General features: G+C 35.9%; 1 protein-coding gene across 5 annotated transcripts in view; it reads left to right on the top strand.

Moving 5' to 3' along the window:
• Window positions 1-16079, top strand: part of LOC148948425 (uncharacterized) — a 223088-nt gene that overhangs the window by 56584 nt on the left and 150425 nt on the right. The window lies entirely within an intron of this gene.

Here is a 16079-nt window from a genome sequence, read left to right as displayed (position 1 = left end):
AATACGGCTCGTATGGAATACGAGATTATGAATACGAATCCTTCTGTGAGGAGGATGTACCCCCAAAAATTGGTTGAAAATAGTACGTATCTACTTTCTACATACGTCAATCTTTGGTCTTCATAAGTAAATAGGGGACTTTGAGAGTTTAAGGCTTCATTTATATTTGTTGGTGGTAAGGTTCCCTTGATATTCTCTATTTTTGACCAAATCGCGGTTTTCTCTTCTTCATTCTCGATATTAGGAATTGTATATGATAAATTTATTGGTTTGAAATTGATTATTTTGGGGCTTACTATATTCGTGCTTGTGGTTATCAGTGGTGTTCGTACCGTGGCTTCTTTAGTTACCAGTCGGCATCCTTGCTTTATGGTTATCGTACCTACATCTTGTAGTAGTAATTCGGCTCTGTAGCTTGGATCGATTCTTTCTGTGTTATTATAACAAGAGATAGTCCCGACTGTTTTTTTTGGAACAGAGAATAGCCATAGATCATTTCTAAGATGAATAAATATTTCTCGCTTAGTACTACCTATTAGTGCTTCGCATGAACTTGGAATTTCCTCTTGTTGAGTCTCTTTTAAGAATATATCCAACATACAGGATCCAGGTTTTACATCATAAATAGGCAGGGTTAGTTGACATATTCTATCTTTGAATGCTACACATTCCTTGAGGTCCTGTGGATTTGCTAAGGCATATTTCCTTCTATCTTGATTGACAAGTAAGTATTCCGCTTCGGGGGTGATTGTCATGAACGAATTAGTTCTACCTATATTGTCTGGAAACGTGGAGATTTTATATAAGTCATATATAGATTGTTGATTTATTAATGGGATTGTTACTACTGCAAATAGTTGTTCGCTTATTTCTGTTATATGAACTTTTAGTTTGGTGTAATAGTGAAACAGGTTTGCTACTTCTGGTTCTGTTGGTAGATGTAGAACGAACGTTAGATGTGTTTTAATTTCGTCTAAGATACTTTTTAGGTTCGAAGGGTCTACCAGGTCATATGACAAGGTTCCTCCAGTAAGGACAAACAATGCAAATTCAAATTTGCTGACGTCAGTTATCAAGTTAAGTAAAGACATTGTCACTATGTCTAGTGATACCATGGTTAGACTTGAATCGGAAATCACACGATCTACTTCATTTTTTAAATAATTTATTATGCTTACTGTCTTTGATATTTTCTTCGAGATTGCTTCAATTTTATCTATACTGGCCTGTATTTTTTGGACATGTAAGGTCACGTTCATGGCGTTATTTAGTTTTCCTACGTTTTCCCTTAGGATATTTAGATCTTCTTCAGTCGAAAGCCCAAAAAAGCGTGAGGCTAATTCTGCCACGATTGGTATTAGACTAGCTGATCTTCGGTCTTTGCTTTTTCGAAAAAATACCTCGAAGATTCTCGTGGTACTTTGTTTTAAATTTTGTATTGCTGTATTGAACAATTCAAATAGTGCTTGCAGTCTCTGTCTATATAATATTAGGAAAGATTGGTGAATTGATACTCTTAGAGCGTTTTTCTCGTTTAGCTCAGGTAATGGTTCGTTATCTTCTTTTGCTGGTTCATCAGCCATTGCTAATCTAGCACAAGTACGTTTACCGTCTATTGTCCAACATTTCTTGTGTGCGTAGTCATCTTCTTCCTCTTGCTCATATTTATTTTTTCTTTCTTCGGGTTTTACTACTTGTACCCTTATTGTTTGCGTCTCAGTATGTCTTACTGGAGCTCCTGCCTTTAGGCCTATAGTAAATATGAAATTCGGCTGGGTGCGCGTAAACGTGGGCCCTGTTGTCCAATTCCATTTTGTAATTGCCGTTGGTTTTAGATAAGTCAGCATGGCCAAATCTTCAGGTGATTGTTTACTAAGTGCGCTAATTTCTGGGATTCTGTTCGTCGTAGTTTCCGACATTGAAGGTTGTATGTCTTTTACTGTGGTCTCGTATGTAGGCGTGGTTGTCTTGGTGTCTTTTCTTTTTCTTTCAGTAGGCTTTTTATTCTTATCATCTTGCTGTGTATTTGAGAATGTTAATTCCTTTAGGTTAATAATTTGTCTGTAGTCCTTTTCCTTTGTGAGTTTAGATAAAATTTGCTTGGTAACGTTTTGTTCAGCATGATTTTGCCATAATTCTTTGAGAAAAGTCCATAGGCTCGGTACTTCATTTAGCATTGCGTAATTTCCGTCGTAGAGTTTATTTTTCTTGGGAGTTGCTAAGAAGGGACCTGTGGTATATTTTGCTGTAGTATATTCGCTTATAGATCCGTCCACATTACTTAACTCTCTTTTCCTTCTGTTTTCTCTATTGCTAGTTCCTAGAGCTTTATAGATCTCTGCCATTTTCTTATCAAAGTCATCTATTAGAAATTTTGATTTTAGTTTGGGAATTACGGGGGATAGACCGCCTGTATTTTCCTCATGGTGCATGTCTTTAGTTGTCTGCAGGCCTTTGTCCAATTTTAAGAATTGGAATATGGAGTCCTTTAATTCATTGGTGTTTTTCTCCAGTCTCATTACTTGTTGAAATAGGGTTTCAAACGGTTTGGGATCCAGTTTCATAAATATTTCCCAGGCATTGTGGCTTGCAAGTAGCGAGTTCTCATGTTTGAAGATTATTCCATGTTTTACTATGTCTTAGGCTATAGTTTGGGAAATGAAGATTGTTATGACCTTTGTTATCCACATCCTTTTTGCTGTTTCTGGAATTAATATTTCATTAGACATTATACGGGAAAACTTCTTATGATTGATATTTGAACGAGAATTTAGATTCTTATTATTTGTTCTCTTTTTCTTTCATTAGAGATGGAAACAAGGTACTAATGATATTATATTTATGTTTTCTTTTGATAATTTTCGTTGCCCAAAGGAAGCAATATGAGATTAAGATTCGTGGTCGTACAATTCGTCACTAAAAATTGTATGGTTATCGTACTGTTGATTCTTAGGCTGGGGGGGATAGATATTTTAATTACTTTCACATAAGAATTTGATTGTTTTAACATAAGAGTGATTGGGTTAACTTTAATTATTTCGATTGTTTCAGCTTTTTGTTTTCTTGATTACTTTTGATTTTGATTGATAAGTTTTAATTCTTTTAAACACAATTTCATTTCTTCTCGCTCTATATAGTACACTCTTTGGATTATATAGGTACTGTTTGTAATATTTTACTTCTTGGAGGGGTTCATGTTTTCCTTGATATTTTACACAGTTTGGATTTCCCTCAATTTTGTAAACTAATTTTTGCTTTTTACATTTGTCGAGGAGTAGTAAATCTGTCTTCCAAGGACCTTTAACATACCAGTACCGGATTTTATATTGTTTTTGTAATTTCCTAATTTCATGTTGAATAAAATGGAGGTATTTTCCCTTTCTACCGTTATATTTGATTCCTAATTTGCCTCTCGCTGGCCGATATTTAGGGGTGTTTGCGAGATCTAGACCGAACTCATAAGATTTTACGTCAAATTTCCTTAAATCATACTTAACGTCCCATTTTTTCGCGAAGACATCTTCCCCTGACTTATTCACGACGATCATTGCAGCCGAGTATATGACGTTTTCTTTTGCATGTCTGATACATATGTACTCCGTATCAATAATTGCTTTGGCCATTGTTCTGAAATGAAAGGTAGTTTCTATTGAATTTTGTCTCGTTATTTCTTTCAAGATTGGTTACGATCATGGTACACTCTAGGTCGAGGTCAAACTACCTTTTCACCGGCATTTCCTCAATACATCGGGTACTTATTCATTCGACCGTAATTCGAGTCATCTGAGCTCCATATTAACCAATTTTGAGTGAAAAGCAAGGTAACTTCAGGTTGAGGTTGAACTACTTTTTCACCGGTGCCTCCTTGCACCTGGCTATTTGTGTGTTCGAACATAGTTGCTACCCTAAAGTTCCGTACTCTATTTTAACGACTTTGCGGTCGCATTTTAGGCTTAAAAGTATAGAGACTTTTCGAGAAACTACCTTTTTGTCGATGTATTGATAATGTATTTCGATCTCGTAACATTTACTCTGATTCATAGTTTTATAAATATTAATACAACACTGGTCTATAATGCACTAACTTTTTTTTTAAAATAGTGATAATAATCGTTATTCATAGTTACAACGCTTTAGGTAATATTATAAGGTTCTTATATCATTTATTTTAACGAGATTATTTGTATATATTTGTGAGATTATTTGTATATACAGTTTCTTCCGCTGATGTTGGGTTTTAATTTCAATATGGGTGCATCATCCGGCAGTGCCGCCTTTGAACTTGGAGATGCAAGCATATCGAGGAGTTGATAATTTTCCCATGACGAAACATTTGAGCTGAGAAATTGGAGTTCAAATTTTATATCATCTTTATCGTTTTCAGGTGTATTTAGGTACATTAAATACACTAATAATTGGTTTGGGAGTTGTGGTACCTCCAGGGTGACTGTTATATCATTCCTTCACATATTTTGTTGGATGGCTTTTCGGCACAACTGAGATAAATACAATGGGTCATTTATTATTTTTACCATGGAGAAACTTAAATTCACGTGTCATTGGCAACAGCATAGTTGCTCACGTACGACTACGTCTAATCCAGGGACTATCTTTCTTCCAAAATCTTCATCTTCTTGGAAGATATTCAGAGTTGTTTTCTTTATATCTTTATATTCTCTTGGGGTAACTTGAAAAATGGCGGATCCCATTGAAGGGTCTATTGGATTCAGATACTTGTTACTTACACAATTGACGAGTAACATTTTTAGAAAGCTTTCGCCTTTTAATAGGTGTCCTTGGTCTATTAGTATGGAGAGAAATTTAATGGGTTAAATTGTAGTTATATTGTTATCATCATGATCGTACCACATATTGTCGGCGATGTAATTAGACAATAAGCTATATTTTGTTTTCGGGACACTTTGTATTAAAATTCTAAAGGCCAAGTTGGCACTTAATCTGGTGTGTTCGAGCGTTCTTGTCATTGCATCTGCACTAAAGTTATAATGAACTAAGCTTGCCGTTAATCTTAGGATCACTCTTAGTTCCAACATCGTTTTTTGAGATTTTAGAAGATAATATAGTTTTGGACAATCGAGATTTTCTACGGTTCTGATAAGTTCCTCTTCCTTCATTAAGTTATCGACAAGTCCCCATTCCCTTAATGGAGCATTAATATTATCTACGCTATGTCTTCTCTTAAGATTCCATGGAATTACATTTCTTCGTCTATGATTATTCAAATGTTCATGGCTTGGGTATCTTATCATTGTTACTTTTTTGATTATTTTATTAGATTTTAGGTTCAATATAAGCACATACCGTATGGTTGCGTGTTTCCCTTAACCAGTGGTTGAAGGTTAATTACGCACCGTATCTGGAAATGTGTTCTTATGTAAAATTTGTCATTAATTATGAACTAAACGATTACTTAATATAGAATGGCTATAATGATTTAAGGTATACTAATGGATTAGCTAGTGGCCTTCAATCTAGTCTTTTTGGCATTCTTCTTTCTGTTCTAGTTGTATTTCGTAAGGGATACCCCGGCATGGAGCCTGACCGCGAAATTTAATCACTCGCGTCCCTGCTCCGTGCCAACGTATACCCCACGTATCAGACTTCGTTTTCTTCTTCATTTCATATTCTTGTACGATCATTTTTATCGTCACATTATTTTCTTATGGTAGGGGTGAGTTAGGGTAATTCTTGCGGGTCCCCTTTTTTTTATAAAGAGATGAGTTGATCTTCTCGTGAGAGTTCCCCGGTCAAACCATTATGACAAATGAGAAAGGCATCACAGGTCACAATAGCTACCCGCCGGCTCCCCACGACTTATGGTAGTTTTGTCCGATTTTAAAACGGTAATTTCTCATTATGTGATGATCACTTTTCGTAACTGCATGGTCGTTTCTCAAAAAATAGCTATGGCCAAGTCGCAATTGGATATTATATAGACACCACCCGCCATTTCCCCTTGGCCAAAGCATCTCATGACTCAGGGGTCATCTGCTTAAGAATTTTGACAAGTAAGCAGTTGCAGTGTTTGCCAAGCAACATCTTGTTATGCACTCAAGTCTCATATCCACGTAACTTTTTCTCAACAGAGGGTGAAAGACAAGTGATTGCACGGTGGAATAACATATACCATGCTCATCCTTGGCTCTGACCTCCTATGTTTGGGGGTTCATCCATTCTTAACATCGTATAACGTATGGACACTATGGCTCTTATTCCATTTTTAGATTTTTTCATGGGGTTGTCTACTGACTATTGTTTTATTTCGCTTTTATGAGTTAGGTTTATCATGTACCCTGAGCTTTTTTTAATTCTTGAGAGAAAAAAAAAATTTTATTGCTACCTTGGAAGCGTATAAGGTACTACTACTGACTTCTCATTTAAAAGTGTGCTTCGCCTTGTTTTAAGTGTTTTTTATAAAAAAAAAATTTTTTTTTTTCACCGTGCGAAGCGCATGAGGTGCTACTACTTGTTTTTTTTTTGCCAAAATTATCTTTTAAATGGTCTGAATGGGTTTTTCAAGTATGAATTGTTAATGAAAGGGTTGTATTATATCACAGACAAGCATATTTTAATTAACGCAATAACTGCCGACCAACTTGTAGGGGTCCTCAAATTTTCACTTAGGATTCAATGTAAGTATTCGATCTTGGTACCTGATAAATTTATACACCATAATTTTTCTCCCCTCCTTTTTTTTTCAGTATCTGTATTTAATCAGGCAGATTTTTTTTTCTTCTTTTTACTCCATCTTTTTAAAGCGTTTATGTTTTTAGCGATTTTTTTTTTTTTTTTTACTAAGGCTATATTTTGGAAATATGGGCTTATTTTTAAGGCTTTCAAAAATTAAGCTATTAACTATAATGCGTTTTCATTTATCTTCCTGTTTTATTTAGACCGACTACTGTGATTAAAATATTTATTAATTTATTATCTGCACCTTTGTACACACTCAAGTAAAGGGAGTTAATATTGAATGCGATTCCTATTTATCGAGATAGGCTATTGCCATCTTAAGTGCCACGTTGGAATTCATTGCCATATTGGAAGGTTGGTGCATTCGTTAATTGTTTTTAACTTTTTTTTTACTTTTAGCATTGGTAAAACAGTAATACTCCTTTTTTTGTTTATTTAGGTTTTTGTTTTAACAAAGAGATATACAGGGTTAAGAATGATTTAATGGCTTGTTTACATATATTTGTGGTTATCTCGGACGCTTAAGGCATATTAACTGTTACTCTAACTTACATCCATGTTTTGAGTTTAATTTGTATGGATTTAATGAATCCACGGCGCCCAATTTTTGAAGGTAGTTACCGTATTTTAGGACTTCGCTAACTAGCCTTATGCTTTTTATTCTTTTAGAAGGCCTTTCTCTTAGAAGGGCGAAATCGCAGTTCTATTTCTACCAGTACGATGGTGAAGTCCAGCTTTAAAAGTTCCCTGTTAATGAAATCGTTCTGTTTATGACGCTAATCCTTCACGGACTTCTTTTTCAAGTTTACCATTTATGGTCTGACTGCAAGGCAGAACAATATTATCTCCTCTTTTAGAAGATATCAGCCTAGTCCTATATATTGGTATCGTCACAGACGCCTTACCTAATTGCTCTATCTACGAAATACCATTTTTTGTAATTTCAATTTACTGGCTTTACAGTCGGTGATTATTCAACTTTTTTAAGTCCACCCCGCCGCGCTATTGACAAGCGATGTCTATTAACGCCCGTAATGCTTTGATGAGTTTAAGTTTGTTTGACAACGGGTCGTTATCGTGAAATACGATGTAGGCCTATGGTTGATATTTTTGGAGTAAAATAATTGGTTTTATGTTTTTAGCTTTTTGGAAAGTTATGTCAGTAATTGCATATTATACATATCATGCAATTGATAATTTACCCCTCAAACTTGCAATCCGGGAGTCTTTGAAATATTTCAGGCAAATAGTTTTATTTGAGGTGTGATTATTTCTGACTACGTGGCGATTTTTGCAAATTAGGCAATTACTAGGCCTATTTCACAATGGAAGTGGCGATGGGAACTTTCTATGCCAATTTCAGCTAAAGCTATTGATATGATTGTTATTTTTTGACTATGCTTGTTTTGCCTAGCGCGAAGGAAGTTTGCGTATAGTTGAATAATGATAGGAAGTTTACATAATAGTTTGCGCTGGGCACATTATTCAGAACACATACAGCCGCTAGTCACGATCTTAATTCATGGTATACGATTTTTTTTTATAGGTCAAAATTTACGTGCCTAGGCCGGCACTTTAAGTTCTACAATTTGATTTGGTGAAAGTACTTCAGTGGCCTTTTTTTAGTGGTCAGTCTTTGAATATAATTTGTTAATTACTTTCAGGGTTACTATTATTTTTGTCTTGCGCCAATTATCTAACAATATTCTACTTCTAAGGACACTTTTAGACTACAGGGGCGGGGAAAACACTAAAGAAATGCGTTTGTTAATTGGATCAGACTTAAATAATATTTTCGAAATTGAGAGGGAGGGGGATAAAAAATCTACGATGGGTAATTTACCGGAGTAATTTCAACTTTATTGTCTTTTTTTTTGTTTTTATATTTAACGAATAGTTTTTTTAGTGAACATTTACCATGCTAGGATGTTACTTCTAAGATATTTGTTCTTGTTGAATAGGCTTTTCACCATGGAATCAAGGTGTAACATTCTGAGCTACCTTTATTATTTCATTACCACTATTTTTATATGCATATCTATATATATATATATACACACATACATATATGGATACTTTCTACCTAATCTCCTCAATTTAGCCGTAAAGGAGGAAATAAAGTTAGGGAATTACTATATTCTTCTGGCAGAAATATAGTTATCTAGTTTAACGAGTTTTTACTACATTCTGTCGCTAAGCATCACATTCTATAAATTGTAATCATTTTAATGTATTAGAGGGGGGGATTTTGACGAAAAAGAATTTTTACTTTTTGAGTTCAATTAATTCGCGTGTCTGATATTTCCGAGTTTTCTGTACCTTCTGGCACTGGTTGGGTTGTGATTGTACCTTGTGGTGCAGAGATTTCTGAGGAATCTTGGCCCGTAATAACATTCTCTTGGGCGTCAGGGTACTGGGTCCTCGTAGTTGTATTATTGTCTGTTGGTGGATTCCGTCGATTAGTTTCCGCTTGGGGTTTTATGGGGTGGTGACGAGCTTGATTTGGAATTGCAAAGTATACGGGTTGGGATGGTCCTTCGTTTTAACTGTTGGTAAGAAGATTTTCCAAATGGGGGCTGAGGGGTAGGTCAATTTCTACGGTAAAACATGTTGCAACCATTTGTTCCAAATTTGAGCAAAAATCTCTCTGTTTCTGTAGTTCCTTATTAATTTCGGCATGGTTCTCTTTTAGCTGTTTCTCTAAGCTATCTTGTTGCAGCTTAATTATTTCTTTTTGTGCCTTCAAGTAGTCCTACTTATGCTGCATGTCTAGAATCTTTGCTCTCTGGGGTGCCAGAAGTTATTGTATTGCCATCGTCGCAGATAGGATGGTACTATTCTTATAATCTTGTACTTTTTTAACAATATCCTGCATTTTATCATATAATACTTGTAACTTTAGGACCTGGTCGGGATAATTATATCCCTCGACAAGCGCAGCGTCGCTTATTGATTCCAGTTCGTTCTGGATTTTAGCGATTTGTTATTTAACCACCATAAATTTAGCCTCAAATAATTTGTCTATTTGTTTAGTAACTAGGATCTCATTTATTTTCTTGTTCATTATTTTTTGGGATGCCTTAACTTCACTAAGGGATTTAAGTATAGTCTCTATCATATTTTCAATTTTTGATTTTTCTGTTATCAATTCTGCCGATGCCTGTAGGAGTTTTGCTCGTACTTGAAATAGCTGATCCATACTTGTTTTGTCTGTAATAGGATTGCACTTGTTATCCCTTTTTCTGTAGGAGGGGTTGAACAATTCTTGTTTTTCTTCTATCTTCAGGATTTTTTTTTTCAATCCGGAATTCAGTTTATCTGGAAAGATTTAACTATCAATTTTTTGAATTTTTAAGGGTCGCTTTTATTGTATGTCTTCTTTATATTTTTCCTTTTATTTAAAAATGCTCGTTTCGATTTACTATTGACTTATTATTTTTTTGGTTATTTGATTACTATACATATTTACATTTTTATTGTATCCTACTAATTCTGCCAGACTTCGAGGTAATTTCCTGTTCAGTTTCTGGCGTTTTATTCTTTTTTGACTTTCCCATGGAGATTAGGTCAAATTTCTTGTACTGTTTTAAAAGGAATTTCTGACCTTTTGCCTTAGCCTGTTTTGCATGGGCGGTAGCTGAAGTAGGTTTTTGTTTTTGTGCATCTTGGGGCTCATCGTCAGATTCAGTAGAACTAGATTCTTAGGATTCATCTTTAGGGATTTCTGGGGTTGTTCTTTGATATTTTGGAGTATCATCTGTTCTTGCTTAATATTTTTTTTCTCCTCTGGAGGTGTAGGGTTTATTTTCCATTTCCTCACGCTGAAGTTCTGTTTCGGATGAGTTAAAATATTCCTGGAAACTCCGGGAGGAGTCAAATACCTTTAGAGAATACCTCCACTGCTTGAATGCCATATCTTCGGGGGGGTGAGGTGTATTTCGTATCAGGGTCTGTTTCCAGGAGTAAGATTCCTTGGGTTTTACTTTTGACACCGTTATGTGATGATATTGTCCCAAGTTTTCATCTTCAGGGTGTTCCTGTGTCCAAGGCAAGGTACTTTGCCTTGTTTTTATAGGATAACCTATAATGTCCATGGCCTCTCAAGTTTTTTGTATTTGTATCCCTAGGGGGAGTCTTCCTCCTTTTTGCACCTGGGGTTTCCACAGCTCTGTTTCATTCCTCCTGTAGCGATAGGGGTCTTTCTATCGGGGTTGCTGGGGATACCATGTCGTCAGGAAATCTTTTGGGGGGAAATGGGGTCGAAATTCTATCGGGGAAAAATTGGGTTTTTGGCGACAGCGTATAATCTAATTCTTGCTCCGAGCTTTCTGAGGATGAAATCTCTGAGCTTTTTGGGGTTCTTGCGGGCATGGATATTAGGGATTTTCTTTTAGGGATGACTAGGTTTTTCATGGCCAAAAATTCTTCAAAATCTTCCTCTTCGCTATTGTTTTCAAAATAGTTTTGTTTGAAATTAAAGGGTTTTAGTTCCGATAGCCTGGACTTAGGAAATTCATTTTCCACGTTTGATGAATCTGAAGATGAGGGTTCGGGTGCCCATTTAACGGGGTATTTGGCACCTTTCTTACGGCTAGCATGTGCTTTGTATGTTCTCCCGTTTTCTGGAATTATCATTTTAAAAGTAAAATCATTGTCGTATTTTTTGATTATTCTGTAGGGTCCTGAATATTTATTGGAAAGTTTTTTGCCTTCCAGCTTAGCTTCTTTTTTAGATAGACACAGTCGCCTACCTTAAAATTTATATTCCCTTTGATTTTGGACTCATTTTTCAGCTCTTGGTTCGTATTGCATTTTTTTTACTCTTGTGTAACCATTTAATAGGGCTCTCTTATCCTTTTTGTACAATCTTGTCTATATTTCTCTCTATTATTGTAATATTTTTTGGACTCTACATTCTCTTGACAAGGTATTTGAAAATCGCGTCCAAACAAGAGAAAAAATTGACTTTCTTTGGTCGTCTCTGAATAAGCGGTATTGATTACATTGGTTAGGTGAGGTAGACATAGATCCCAATCTTCTCGATCTTCTTTTGAATAAATACTCAAAACATTGGAAAATATTTTGTGCCTATTTTCAATTTTTCCATTAGCTTGGGGATGGTAAGAAGAGGTTACTAATTTTTCTATTTTAACGACACTCATTAAGTCTTTCGTTACTTTAGAAACAAAGTTAGTTCCATTGTCGCTAATGACCTGTTTAGGAACGCCAAACCCTAAAAATAGTTTTGCCAAGGCCTTACTTGTGACATATGCGCCCTCATTTTTCAATGCTTTGGCAAAAGTGAAGCCGGTAAAATGGTCTATTACTGAGAGGACGCAAGTATGACCTCTATTAGAAACAGGTAATCCTCCACTTGTACCATACAGGTCAAATGAAACGATATCGAAAGGGTACCTTGCTACTGGCACTCTTCCCAAGGGGGGATTAGGGTACGTTTGGGGATTTTTTCTTAAGTTACACGCTTCACATGTATTTATAAGATCATTGAGTTTTGTTAATGTCGACGGAACATAAAAGTATTGTTTTAGCTTGTGGAATGTTTTGGTTATTCCTAAGTGTCCGCCTATCTCCGAATGGAAGTACTCAAAAGCAGGTATTATTAAGCTTTGAGGAAGTACTGGGATTATTAGGGTTTGATTTCTATTTGTTTCGCCTGTTACTATCCTGCAAAGGATTCCCTCGTCCAAGTCATAATAAAAATTGTCTATTCCCGTTTCAGGGTTCTAAACTTATCGGGGAGGTTATCGGAATTCACAAAGTAGTTAATGAGGGTCGAGCACATTTCATCTTTAACTTGGTTTTTTTTAATATTAGCTAGGGACAAAGGGCTACGAATAATTTCGTTTTCTTCTGTAAGGATTTTAGGTTTATTCTTCTTGTGTTTTCGTTTATTGGGATTAATGGCATTTATTTCTTTAGTTTCATTATCTGAAGAGTTATTCTCAGGGTATCTACTCAGGTAATCTCAAGGGGCATTCTGTTTACTGGTCAAATGTTCAAATTCATAATCCAAATCTTGGATTTTCATTATCCATCTCGCTAAAATTCCCGTTGGATTCTTGAATGTGCTTAAGTACTGTAAACTTTTATTATCCGAACGCAGTTGACATTTTCGACTTACTAAATAATGTCTGAATTTATCTAAATGGTGAATTATGGATAGTAATTCCAATTGCGTTGCTGAATAACTACTTTCGCCTTTGGTTAGAGTTCTGCTTGAATAGCATATGACTTTCTCTATATACCGAGGGGATTCTTGTAGGGGTTCCACGGGAATTAATTGGGAAAGGATCGCACCGATGCCTAAGGCTGAAGCGTCAGTGGTAACCACAAATTGTCCCTTTTCAAAATCTGGTAGCGACAAAATTGGTTCAGAAATAAGAGCCTTCTTGAGAGTGTCTAAGGAAGTTTGAGCTTCCTGCGACAAGGTAATATTTTGGGAATTGCCTTCAGTTAGATCTGTTAGGGGGTTTGCGATTTGGGCGTAGTTGCGTATAAATTTTCTAAAGTAACTGGTTAAACCACTGATGCCTCTTAATTGTTTCATAGTTTTCGGCGGCTTAAGATTCTCTACACATTTTATCTTCTCAGGGTCCGGTGATATTTGACCTTGGGTCACTATCATTCCTAAGAATTTTATTTCGGATTGAAGCAAATTTACTTTTTCAGGTCTACATTTCAGATTACCCTCTCTGAATTTTTTAAAAACTTTGGCTAATGTTTTTAAATGATCCTCTGGTGTTTCTCCGACACAAATTACATCATCCACAAAGTGGATAATATTTTCTTTACCTCGTAATAAGTGTAACAGAGGTCTACATAATGCACTTGAACTAGTTTTGAGTCCGAAGGGTACTCTCAAATATTCATAAGAACCACATTCCGTCGTCGAAAAGGCCGTTTTATAAACGTCATCGTCTGCTATCTTAACCTGATGATACCCCTGCGTGAGGTCAAGAGACGTAAAAATTTTGTTTTTGGTTGAAATGGAATCTAGGATTTCATCAATTCGGGGCAGGGGAAATTTGTCGCTAACTACTTGTTTGTTTAGGGCTCTATAGTCTACTACAAGTCTAAGGTCCTTGTTCTTTTTTGGTTCTAGTATAACAGGGGCTGAATACGGGCTTATACTTGGCCGTATTATATTGTTTCTTTCTAATTCGCGTATTTTGTTTTTTAACCAGCCTTTGTAGGGATGAGGGATGCGATAGGGCTGTTTAGCTACAGGCAACCCTGTGGTTTGAATAGAGTGTTCATAAAATGGTATCAATCCAATATCTTCTTCGCATGTTGAAAATATATCTCTAAAATACCAGAGCAATTCACTTAATTTTTCCTTTAATTGCGTATCTTTGATATGATCTAATTTAAATTTTTCAAAAAATAGGGGCTTTGTTAGGGGTACCTATTCTTTGGATGCCTAACACCAATGCTATTAACTAAACTTTCTTTGGAATTTTTCCATTCGTTTAGCTCGTGTTCAGAAATCACTTGTATTTCAACGGGACATGTTCCTTTTTTTAATGTAATCATATCGTTTTCATGTGTGTTAGTCAACCGAAAAAAACCTTCGCCTTTTTCATATGAAATGATCTGTACTTCACAAAACAGATTTTCTGGAATTTCTTTCCACGGGGATGCGAATGAAAGTTCTGAATTATCATTTACAGGGGTGACCATTTGAGAGATTTGTACTCTTTGCATAGTATTTGGGGGGATTTTTGTCTTACGCACCGCGAATCCATAATATTTTTCTTCTGAGCAATTTTCCATTAAATTAAGATTGGCGCTTGATTGCGTGAAGTTATCCGCTTTTGTGGCTAATTTTAAAGGTGATTTCGAGTTCTCTCCCCTTACAATGGTATTTGGATTTATTGTTTCATTCAACAATACAGCTATTTTCTTTATCTATTTTTTTTTATACTCCTGCATTTTTACTATTTTTGCTTTTACTGACTCGATCCATGTGCTGCTTATATTTCTTGCTCGTCCCGTGGGAGAAAATGACGTGTTGTGAGGTACAAAGGACTTGATTCTATTCACTGTTGCTTCCCCTCTCTCCATGCGTTGGAGAATAGGGATCGTATAGATACACGAGTCTGTTATTTGCTATATCCAATAACACTTTATTAGATTTTAGAAAATTAGCACCAATTATAGCCTCGTAAGGGAAATTTTGGCAGATTATGAAATTTGTAGAAAAGATCCTATTATCTTTTGTCACATCTAGACGTATGGAGCCTATAGCTTCCAGCCTATGACCCGTGACACTTGTTAAACTGGGAATATTGCGGTTTTTCCGTCGCTTAATATACACTGGTAGTTTGTTAAATACGTTGGAGTTTATTATGTTAACTGATGCATCGGAATCTATTAGCGCTTTGAAGTTAATACTTGCAACATTAACATTATTTAATATAGTTAATATGTCATTTTTATCACTAAAAGAAGGTACAATTACTGGATGGGACTTATGAAAAATACTGACCTCCAGGGTCCCGGCTAATTTTCTTGGTGGCCTAATTCGTTTCCCTGTCTGCTTATTTGATAAGTTGGGGTTTGACATAGGGGTTCGGTGGGAGTCTCACTTTCTAGTGAAGTTCCAAATTGGTGGATGTTTGATTGTCTTGGTCGCCACGTATAATTGCGTGGGCGAGGATTTTTTGTGCCGACGACTCATGATATTTGTTAATTTTGTATTGGCATAAAGTTTCTTTCATTTTCCGAAAAATTTCTTTCATTTCCCGTTGGGAAAAAATATCTTCTGTCATTGCCTGTATTCCTGTTGGATCTAGTTGGATACACTGTTCGTGAATTATATTGGTACATGTTTTGTTGCATATTTGGGTTGGGGAACCGATAATTATTTGGTCGGTTTGGGGAAGGATTTGTGTAGGGTTTGGGAGGCGTATATTGGGAAGGATTCGCGTATACAAATCCTTGTTGGTTTGGGCTGCGGAACGATGGGAGGCGTGGGGGATTATTTCTATAGCTTCCTGACCCATTGGCATTTAAGTTTGTTCTCCCGAACAAACGGTTATTAAAACTGGGAGTTGCTGGTGTAAAGTTATTTCTAGTACGGCATTCCCTGGCAATATGTCCTTGTTTATTACATGCATAGCATATAATTGGGGGGTTCTGTACGTTGTTTGTCGTATTTGTGGGTACAAAACGTACTATCCTTTGCCTCGTAGGGTTTGGAGATCTATTTTGGTTCGGTTTGGGTGAATTATCTCTCGAAAAGAATCCTGGGGAAATTGCTCGTGCTCGTCCCGGGGTTGAATTTTCTACGTTATTTATTCTTGACTTATTGTGGTTTGCCACAATTGAGTCAATTTCTATCA

This window comes from Artemia sp. Qi Xiang Cuo, chromosome 9, assembly GCF_049724085.1.
Source record: "Artemia sp. Qi Xiang Cuo chromosome 9, ASM4972408v1, whole genome shotgun sequence".
NCBI lineage: Eukaryota > Metazoa > Arthropoda > Branchiopoda > Anostraca > Artemiidae > Artemia > Artemia sp. Qi Xiang Cuo.
The sequence above is the reverse complement of the archived record's forward strand: the minus strand, read 5'-3'. Positions and strand labels throughout refer to the sequence as shown.